A 10,098-nucleotide genomic window follows, 5' to 3' on the forward strand; every position below is an offset into this window, starting at 1 on the left:
ATTCCTTCCCGTGGGAACCACAGTAAAGGGCCTTGGCACCTTCCCCTTCCCCTGCCTCCTGACAGACGCTGGTGCCTCTCCGTGTGGCCCTGCGTGGTGTGGCATGTCCACTCCCCTTGGGAACGGTGAGTAACAAATGGCCTTTTCTCTGGCAGTCACGTCATGATCTGCTGGCCTCACTGTTTCTCCAGGTTTTATTAGTTCACGATATTTCTGAGACATGGTTGCAGTGGCCATGATCCTCACACAGATTTCCCTTTTCAGCCACACTTCCTGGGACGGTTCACAGTCATACACCTCGTTTTTCACAAATCTCATTGTTTTTAGGCTCAAATGGCAAAATTTCTCCCCTAAGTGGGAAGTTGTTGTTCTTTCCATGTCTCCACAACCCAAGAGACAGCATTGGCCGGGAGTTCGGATAAGGAGTTGTTATTCTTGGAAGAATATGGGGAGAGGAGGCGAGTCTCGCACCAGCGTGCTTGTCCCTGGAGATCTGTGACCATGGCTCTGGCCCCACGGCGAGGCCACCTCCTGAGCAGGACAGCTGCCAGCGCCCACGGGCCTCAGGAAGGGCAGTGAGGCAGGCGGCCGTGCCTAGGCTGGGAGCTCGCCAGCGTGGATGCTCCTGCCCTCAGGGACACAACCCCCTGGCCCTGAGCAGTTCAAACTCACTGCCACTCAAACCCCAAGTCATGGGGCTCCTGCTTGACTCGCCCCAGTTTGAAAAGATAAGATTTAAGAAAGTTCAAATATGAGCCAGCCTGGCCCGTCAGCTTCATCTCCACACACTCTTAAGTCAACAACCACCATGAACTTGTATGAACTGCCAGGAACAGGACCCGAACGCAGTTTCCCCTCCGCGATCACACTCATTTTTCTTTGTTAGCAAAGACAGCTCATTTTGCATTTTTATTACCCAGTCTCCAAACAACATCAAGATCCAAACACAGCAAGCTTCCACAACGCATTTGAGAAGCTGCTGATTTGGGAGCCACACCAGAAAACAGTGAATCGAATGAAGATAAATGGGCCCTAATTAGCTCGCTTGCTGCTGTGCTATGGATTCGGGGAGATAGGATGAATTTTATGGATCTTGAAAAATAGTCTTGTGTCACTTAGTCACTTTAATTACCCAGAGCATGGTGGTGAAACACGAGTGTGACATGGGGGTTTTTCCACTCCTGGCTCCCTCGGAAGCTCTGTAAGGGCAGCCACAAGCCAGATCTGGGGGAACGGCGGCTCCCCACAGCCACCTCCACAACCCCTCTGTGCAAGCGTCAGAGGACTAGAGGTGCTGTGTCAGTTCAACAAGATCCACAGTCACACAGCACAGCCCACCCTTCCTACCCTGTAGGAAAGGGATCTGATTACAAAAGGCCCCTGAGTGCGGTTTGCCAGCCTTTGCCCGCAGGCTCCGCACACCTCTCCCAGTGTGGCCTCCCAACAGAGACAAGCAGGGCAGTTCGCCGAGTGCTGAGGCCCTAGGCATCCACCCTCTTAACCTTTCTCCCAGCTTTCCCAGCGGCCTGCGGTGGAGAAACAGCTGGCTGCTACCCAGCATTGTCCTTCCTTTGGGCTTTAACAAGGGGCTGATTTATCGGCCGTGTTAGTTTCCAGGCTGTAAAATGGGACTTTCCACCCTGCGCTGCAGCCAGGAGTGGTCGAGCAGCCAGGTCTACACAGTGCGCTACGGAGGGACACAGGCAGTGGGGCATCCAGGAGGGTCCCTTAAAAACCCACCCTGTTGCTGCGTCATCCTTTGTCCTTCCTCCTGTCTTCCCCATGAACCTGGGATACAGATAAGACGATTGGAGGGACAGCAGTCATTTGAGATGGAAAACTCTGAGGACAGATGGGATGAGAGAGCCCCAAGGGTGAGGGCCTTGTCCAAAAATGAGGACATCTTGAAGGTGGAGGCTTTGCCCAAGGGTGAGGGGCCCTGACAGAGGGGACTCTGTCTAAGTGTGAGGGGACCCTGACCAAGGGTGAGGGGACCCTGATGGGGGGCCGTGTCCTAGGGTGAGGGGCCCGAGGGTGGGGTCTAAGAGTGGCAGAGGGTACAGTCAGCGGGGGACCGGGACACTGAGACATCGTGGAATCCTTGTCCCAGACCTGGACGGCCTGAGAATTTCAGGTAATTTGGGTGAAACTAGGCCTCTGATAACGAACGTTAGGCCTCAGTTCGATGACATCCCTTCGCCCTCCCTGGCGCCTCCCCACCGCCCGCCCACATGCATACACACAGAGGAAACTTATTCTTGGACAGAGCCTGTGTTTCAGAGCTTGGTTCACTGAATTTTCTCCTCTCGTTATTATGAAAAGTGACCTTGTTTGGGGCGGTAACCCGTGCTTCGGGAAGTAGGAAACTGTTTTTGGTAGGAAGTACTTCTTGATGTCTCCTAAACCAGACACGTTTTGGCACCCATCGCTGTCTTCACCTTTACCCTCTGTCCCCGCGGATGTCCCTCCCGCAGTGTCCCTCTGGCAGCGCCACGAACCTCTTTCAACACTCAACATACCCTCCTCTTAAATCTTCCTGAGCCGCCCAGGCAGGATCCGGCCTCCTTTTCTGTGCGTTCGCAGCGCCTCCACCGAAGCATGGCCCTGGCATAGCTGGTCCTGATCTGAGTGCGTCTCATGGGGGCTTGGAGAGCTCAGGGCCGCCCAGGCAGCCAGCCTCCACCAGTTCCTGGCTCTCCAGCAGCTGTTTGGTAAATGAGTAACTGAGTGGTGGTAGAATGCACTTCAATTTTAGCTAGATGGATATATTGTGACATTATAAAGTATTTTTTTAGGTACCCTAAGAAAACCCAGATCCCACCCTGGCCCAATGGGAGAGGACAGTAGAAAATGACAATGACACCTGCAGCTGAATGTATGAGCCATTCCGAGCGAGACCAGCAGAGAAGCTGCAGTCAAGCCACAGAAATAGGAAACAATCGTTTTAAGCCACTGAGTTCTGGGATGGCTTGTTGCAGAGCAGATATTTATACAAGATTCTTTCTCCCTAATTCTGTCTTCTCCCACTAACAAGGCACCCTGAGCACATCCGTCCACCCTGAAAGGGAGCACAGAGACCAAAGAGCTGAATGGGGTACCAACCCTGGCCTCCGGTGGCTGGGGACCAGTAGCCATTTGTATGTCTTCTATGGAAAAGTGTCTGTGTAGCTCCTTTGCCCATAAGATGGCACTGCCTTCTCTATCTCTTGAAACCCGCATTCATTTTCAAGGGCTTTGGGCCCCTGATCAAAACAACGAGAGTCATTTGGTCAGTGGCCCTATGGAAAGAAAGGACATCACCTTCCCCTCTTCCTGTGAGGGCTGAGAGGCATTTGTCAATGCTCCGTCTCAAACACGGACTCGCGTTCAGGGGCACGTGCAAGGTGCTCGCCCCGAGTTGCAAGGAGAGTCAAGAAGGTCAGGAACAAGGTAGAGAAAGAAACACAGATGGAGGAAGTGAAGAAGCAATGAGGGCAGGTGGCGGAGAGGAAAGTGGGAGAGTAGCTCAGGCACGCGCTCCGCGGGTGAGGGCCCGCCCCTGGGAGGGCTGAGCCCGCTGCCTGGGACTGAAGGGCCTCCTTTTTCCTGCGCTTCTTAGGAGCAGCTGCAGAGCTTGTGAGTCCAGCGCAAAGTGTGAGTGGCGCCTCCTGTTCAAAACTAATATGGGTTTTGAGGTGGTGACAGCAGAGCACAAAGCTGGTCCATGCTCAGCACAGGGCCTGCGCCTGCCTGGGAGGCCGCCTGCTGCTTCTCTGTTCCCGGCTCTCTGCTGATTTTTCTCAGGCAGAAGTTGGCTGCCTTTGCTAACCTTATCCTGGTCCCCAGGAAGCTACAGGAGAAGTTAGGGTGCCCATCTGCCTTTAAGGCCCGGAGGGCTTTGGGGAGGAGTGGGGGGCGCCTCCGTCTCCGCCTCTGCTTCCGCCTGGCCCGTTCACCTGGAGTCTGCCCTGTCTGACCTGGCACCCCGCCCACGGAGCTCAGGGTCCTGCACTCAGGCCTGGAAGGAATTCTGATGAGACCCCTCGGAGGGGCCTCCGCAGACCCCTGGACAGCCCCCCTCTGAGGGGTATCCTGAGGAAACTGCCACCACCTGGCCATGGTTAGCTCTCTCCTCGCAGGAATTCAGATGGGCTTCCTGCTGAGCTGGGCTGCGCTCTGAGCAGGCTCGAGTCCCGTGTCCACCGGCCATCTGCACATCGGTCCATCCAGGGCTGTTCTTTGATTAATCTCTACCCACCTACTCCCCCACCTCCACCTTCCCTCTGAGATCCCTCAGTCTGTTCCACACTTCTGTGCCTCTGGATCCATTTTGTTCATCAGTTTATTTTGTTCCTTAGATTCCACATATGAGTAAGGTCATGTGATGTTTGTCTTTCCCAGACTGACTTATGTTAATTAGCATAATACTCCCCAGGTCCCTCCCTGCTGTCCCAAAGGGTAAGAGATCCTTCTTTTTCATAGCTGGTGTAAATGTCCCACAGCTTTGTATCCACTCATCTACTGATGGGCACTTGGGCTGTTTCCAGATCTTAGCTATTATAAACTGCACTGCTATGAACATAGGGGTGCACATATTCTTTCTGATTGGCTTTCCAGGTTTCTTAGGATATATTCCTAGAAGTGGGATCACTGGGTCAAATGGCAGTTCCATTTTAAATTTTTGGAGGAAACTCCATACTGTTTTCCATAGTGGTTGCACCAGTCTGCATTCCCACCAGCAGTGTCCTGGGGTTTCCTTTTCTCTATAACCTCGCCAGCACTTCTCATTTGTTGATTTGTTGATGGAGCCATTCTGGCAGGTGTGAGGTGGTACCTCATTGTGATTTTAATTTGCATCTCTGATGATTAGTGACGTTGAGCGTTTTCTCATATGTCTCTTTTGCCCATTTCTTAACTGGATTGTTTGTCTTCTTTTTGTTCAGTTGTATGAGTTTCTTATATATTTTGGATATTAACCCTTTATCAGATGTATCATTGGCAAATATGTTCTCCCATACGATGGGCTCCTTTTTTGTTTTATTTGATGGTTTCTTTTGCTATGCAGAAGCTTTTTAGTTTGATGCAGTCCCATTTGTTTATTTTCTCCTTTGTTTCTCTTGCCGTAGGAGATGTATCGGCAAACATATTGCTATGAGAAATGTCTGAGATTTTGCTGCCTATGTTTTCTTCTAGGATTTTTATGGTTTCGCATCTTACATTTAAGTCTTTTATCCATTTTGAGTTTATTCTTGTGGATGGTGTTAGTTTTGTGGTCTAGTTTCATTTTTTTGCATGTATCTGTCCAATTTTTCCATCACCATTTATTGAAGAGACTGTCTTTACTCCATTGTATGTTCTTGCTTCCTGCGTCAAATATTAATTGAGCATAATGGCTTGGCTGGATTTCTGGGGTCTCTGATCTGTTCTACTGATCTATATGTCTGTTCTTGTGTCAGTGCCAGACTGTTTTGGTTCAGTGGCTTTGTAGTATAACTTGATATCTGGTATTGTGATCACTCCAACTTTGTTCTTATTTCTCAAGATTGCCATGGCTATTCAGGGTATTTTTTGGTTCCATATAAAGTTTTGAAGTGTTTGTTCTAGATCTGTGAAATATGCTGTTGGTATTTTAATAGGAATTGCTTTAAATCTATAGATTGCTTGGGGTAGTATGGACATTTTTATGATGTTAATTCTTCCAATCCATGAACATGGTATATTCTTCCACTTGTTTATATCTTCCTCTATCCCTTTTTTCAGTGTCCTGTAGTTTTGTGGGTTTTTTTTAAGTATATCTTTATTCATTTCAGAGAGAGGAAAGGAGAGGGAGAGAGAGAGATAGAAACATCAATGATGAGAGAGCCATTGATCGGCTGTTTTCTGCATGCCCCCGACTGAGGATCGAGCCTGCAACATGAGCATGTGCCCTAACCGGGAATTGATCCCTGATTGCCTGGATCCTAGGTCGATACTCAACCTCTGAGCCACGCCTGGCCAGGCTGTCCTGTAGTTTTCTGAGTACAAGTCTTTTACCTCCTTTGTTAAGTTTATTCATAAGTATCTTAATTTTTTGCTTGCAATGGTAAATGGGGTTGTTTTTTTAGTTTCTCTTCCTGAGAGTTCATTATTGGTATATAAAAATGCCATCAATTTCTGGGTGTTAATTTTGTATCCTGCTACCTTGCTGAATTCATTTATTAAATCTACTAGTTTTCTTGGTGGAGTCTTTAAGATTTTCTATGTACAGTATCATGCCATCTGCAAATAATGACAGTTTTGCATCCTCCTTTCCAGTTTGGATGCCTTTTATGTTTTCTTCTTGTCTAATCACTGTGTCTAGGACTTCAGGTACTATGTTGAATAAGAGTGGTGAAAGGGGATATCCCTGTCTTGTTCCTGTTCTTAGGGGAAATGGTTTAAGTTTTTGACTGTTGAGTATGATGTTGGCTGTAGGTTTGTCATATATGGCCTTTATTATGTTGAAGTATGATCCCTTTTAGTCCCATTTTGCTGAGAGTTTTTATAAAAAATGAGTGTTGGAATTTATAGAATGCTTTTTCTGCATCTATTGATAAGATCATGTGATTTTTGTCTTTCAATTTATTTATGTGATGTATCACGTTTATTGATTTGTGAATATTGTACCAGCCTTGCATCCCTGGGATGAATTCCCTTTGGTCCTGGCATATGATCTTTTTAATATATTTCTGGACCCAATTTGCTAATACTTTGTTGAGGATTTTAGCGTCTATGTTCATCAGGGATATTGGCCTGTAATTCTCTTTCTTTGTAGTGTCTTTATCTGGTTTTGGAATTAGGTTAATGCTGGCCTTGTAAAAAGAGTTAGGAAGTGTTCCTTCCTCTGGTATTTTTCAAAATTGTTTGAGGAGGATAGCTGTTAGTTCTTTTTTGAATGTTTGGTTAAACTCCCCTGTGAAGCCATTTGGTCAGGGCTTTTGTGTGCTGGGAACTTTTTGATCACTGCTTCAACTTCATCAGCAGTTATCGGCCTATTCAGGTTTTCTCACTCTTCCTGACTGAGCTTTGGAAGGTTGTATTTTTCTAGGAATTTGTTCATTTCATCCAGGTTGTCCAGTGTGTTAGCATATAGATGTTCATAATATTTCCTTATAATCCTTTGTATTTCTGTTGGGTCAGTTGTTATCTCACCTCTTTTGTTTCTGATTTTGTTTATTTGGGTTGTCTCTCTGTTTTTTGATGAGTCTGGCTAAAGGTTCACCAATCTTGTAAGAAGCAGCTCTTGGTTTCATTGATCTTTTGTATTGTTGTTTTAGTCTCTATGTCATTTATTTCTTCTCTGATCTTCTGCTATATCCTTCCTTCTTCTTACTCTAGGCTTTTCTTGCTGTTCTCTTTCTAAGTCTTTAAGTGTTAGGGTTAGAGAATTTATTAGAAGTTTTTGTTTTTTGAGGTAGGTCGGTAGTGCTATCAGCTTCCCTCTCAGGACTGCTTTCCATGTGTTCCATAGATTTGGGGTTGTTGTGTGTTCATTTTCATTTGTTTCCAGAAAGTTTTTAATTTTTTCCTTGATTTTTTTTGGTAACCCATTCATTATTTAATAACATGCTATTTAACCTCCATGTGTTTGAATGTTTTCAGTGTTTTTTATTCTAGTTGATTTCTAATTTCATGCCATTGTGGTCTGAGATGATGCTTGACATGATTTCAGTCTTCTTGAACTTGTAGAGATGTGTTTGTGTCCTAACATGTGATCTATCTTTGAGAATGTTCCATGTTCACTTGAGAAGAATGTATATTCTGCAGCTTTGGGGTGGAATGTTCTGTAGATGTCAACTGAATTCATCTGATCTAGGGTGTCATTTAGGGTCAGTATATTCTTGTTGAGTTTTTGTCTGGAAGACCTATCCAGTGAAGTCAGTGGGCTGTTAAAGTCCCCCTAATAAGACTGTATTGCTGTAAATCTCTCCCTAAACGTCCTCCAGAAGTTTTTTTAAAATAAATTTAGGTGCTCTTACTTTTGGTACATATATGTTTACCAGGATTATATCCTCTTGTTGGATAGATCCCTTCAGTATTATGTAGTGAGCTTTCTTGTCTCTCATTATGGTCTTCATTGTGAAGTCTGTTTTGTGAGATATGAGTATTACTACTCAGCTTTTTTTAATTTCCATTTGCATGGGAAAAATTTTTCCATCCCTTCACTCTCACCCTGAGTGAGTTTTGTTTTGTTTTGTTTTGTTTTTTTTTGAGGTGGGTTTCTTGTAGACAGCATATATTTGGGTCATATTTCCTTATCCACTCAGCCACTCTATGTCTTTTGATTGGAACATTTAATCCATTTACATTTAAGGTTATTATTGATACTTGTCTATTGCCATTTTAATTCTTTATGCCTATGTTTCTCCTTCTCTCTATTTCAACTTCTAATTACAGCAGTCCCTTTAACATTTCCTGCAGTGCTGGTTTGGTGATGATAAACTCCTTTAGCCTTTTTTTGTCTGGGAAGCTCTTTATTTCACCATCTATTTTGAATGATAGCCTTGCTGGATAGAGTAGTCTTGGTTTCAGATCCTTGTTTTGCATTACCTTGAATACTTCATGCCATTCCCTTCTGGCCTGTAGAGTTTCTGATGAGAAGTCAGCTGACAGCCTTATGGGAGCTCCTTTGTAGGTAACAAATTGCTTTTCTGTAGCTGCCTTTAAGATTCTCTCTGTCTTCGGTTTTTGGCATTTTAATTATAATGTGTCTGGGCATGGACCTCTTTGGATTCTTCTTACCTGGGACTCTCTGTGCCTCCTAAACTTGTGTGACTTTTTCCTTGACTAGGTTAGGGAAGTTTTCTGCCATTATTTCTTCAAACAGGTTCTCTAACCCTTGCTTACCTGTGACGTCCTCTGTCACTTCTATGGTGCAAATATTGTTAAGTTTCATGTTGTCCCAAAGCTCCCTTAAACTGCTCTTCTGTTTTTTAATTGTTTTTTCTTTTTGGGTCTCTGAATGTTTTTTTTCTACCCTGTCTTCTAATTCACTGATCCTATCCTCAGCTTTCTTTCATCCGCTGTTTATTCCTTCCACTGTATTCTTTATTTCTGCTATGTCATTCTTCATTTCCTTCATAGTTTCCATATCTTTTTTCATGCTGTTGAGCATCCTTACAATCAGTATTCTGAACTCTATATCCAATAGATTGCTTATTTCCATTTCATTGAGCTCTTCATCTGGAGATTCTCCTGTTCTTTTATTTGGGACTTGTTTTTTTTGCCTCCCCATTTGGGTACCTGTTTGGGTTTGCTTCTATGTATTAGGTAGATCTGCTAGGACTCTCGGTTTTTTGGAAGGTCTCTGGTGCAGGCCAATGTCAGACATTGTTTGTGACTGGCCTTGAGTATCGTGTTTGGGGCTATCAACAACTCATAGCTTGAGGTCCCCTCTGTTGGGGCTGGGTGGGTTTGGACAGGACTAAGATGCACAGCAAAGTCTGCTTTTTAAAGGCCCAGGTCCAGAAGCAGATTAGTCAAAGACTCAAAACACTCTGAGGTCTGCCTCTGCCTATAGGCTGATTAATCTGATTCTCTTAATGAGTCTCAGGCTGTAGAAATTCCATGGGATAGGGTGAGAGGTTTTCCAGTAGGGTTGGGCAATTTCTCCTCCCCTCCCCACAACGAAAAGCTCCTTGTAAGGTAAGTGTCTGCCTCAGAAAGATGTCCTTTGCAGTCTGGGGGAATGACTGAGCACAGGAATCCAGAGAGGTGCCCTCTGAGCTCTGTCTCCAGAGCCCATAACCTTAGGTTCTCCTCACACACATCCAGTCCACTCTGCCCTCCCTCTGCTGGAGCCCAAGGTGTTTGGCTGCACAATAAACTTTGTGCATTGGCCATTTAAAAGGGCTCCTGCATTTCCAGCTGCCTTTCCCTGGCAGACAGAAAGCCCGGCTGCTTTTCACAGCCAGATGTTATGTGGGCATATTTTTCAGGTCTGGTGCTCTGGGCCGGGAAGCTCAGCTTGGGATTTAGACTCCAGAGTTCTCAGTGGGAACCCCCCACAGCTGAGATATCCCTCCAGACCTTCAGCTGCTGCCTGTGGGAGCCCGGCCAGCCCTCTCGCTCCTCCGCACTTCCTACCAGCCTCTGTGTGGT

General features: G+C 45.8%; 1 pseudogene across 1 annotated transcript in view; it reads right to left on the reverse strand.

Moving 5' to 3' along the window:
• The window catches only part of LOC308563600 (palmitoyl-protein thioesterase 1 pseudogene), a 31,744-nt pseudogene extending 22,851 nt beyond the window's left edge, over positions 1-8,893 (reverse strand). The window contains exon 1 of the transcript in view: positions 8,845-8,893. The product of the transcript in view is annotated as a palmitoyl-protein thioesterase 1 pseudogene (transcript). The remainder of the gene's footprint in view (positions 1-8,844) is intronic.
• Between the last annotated feature and the right edge of the window lie 1,205 nt (positions 8,894-10,098).

Source organism: Miniopterus schreibersii (assembly GCF_964146895.1).
Source record: "Miniopterus schreibersii genome assembly, chromosome: 11".
In the NCBI taxonomy this organism is placed as follows: Eukaryota; Metazoa; Chordata; class Mammalia; order Chiroptera; family Miniopteridae; genus Miniopterus; species Miniopterus schreibersii.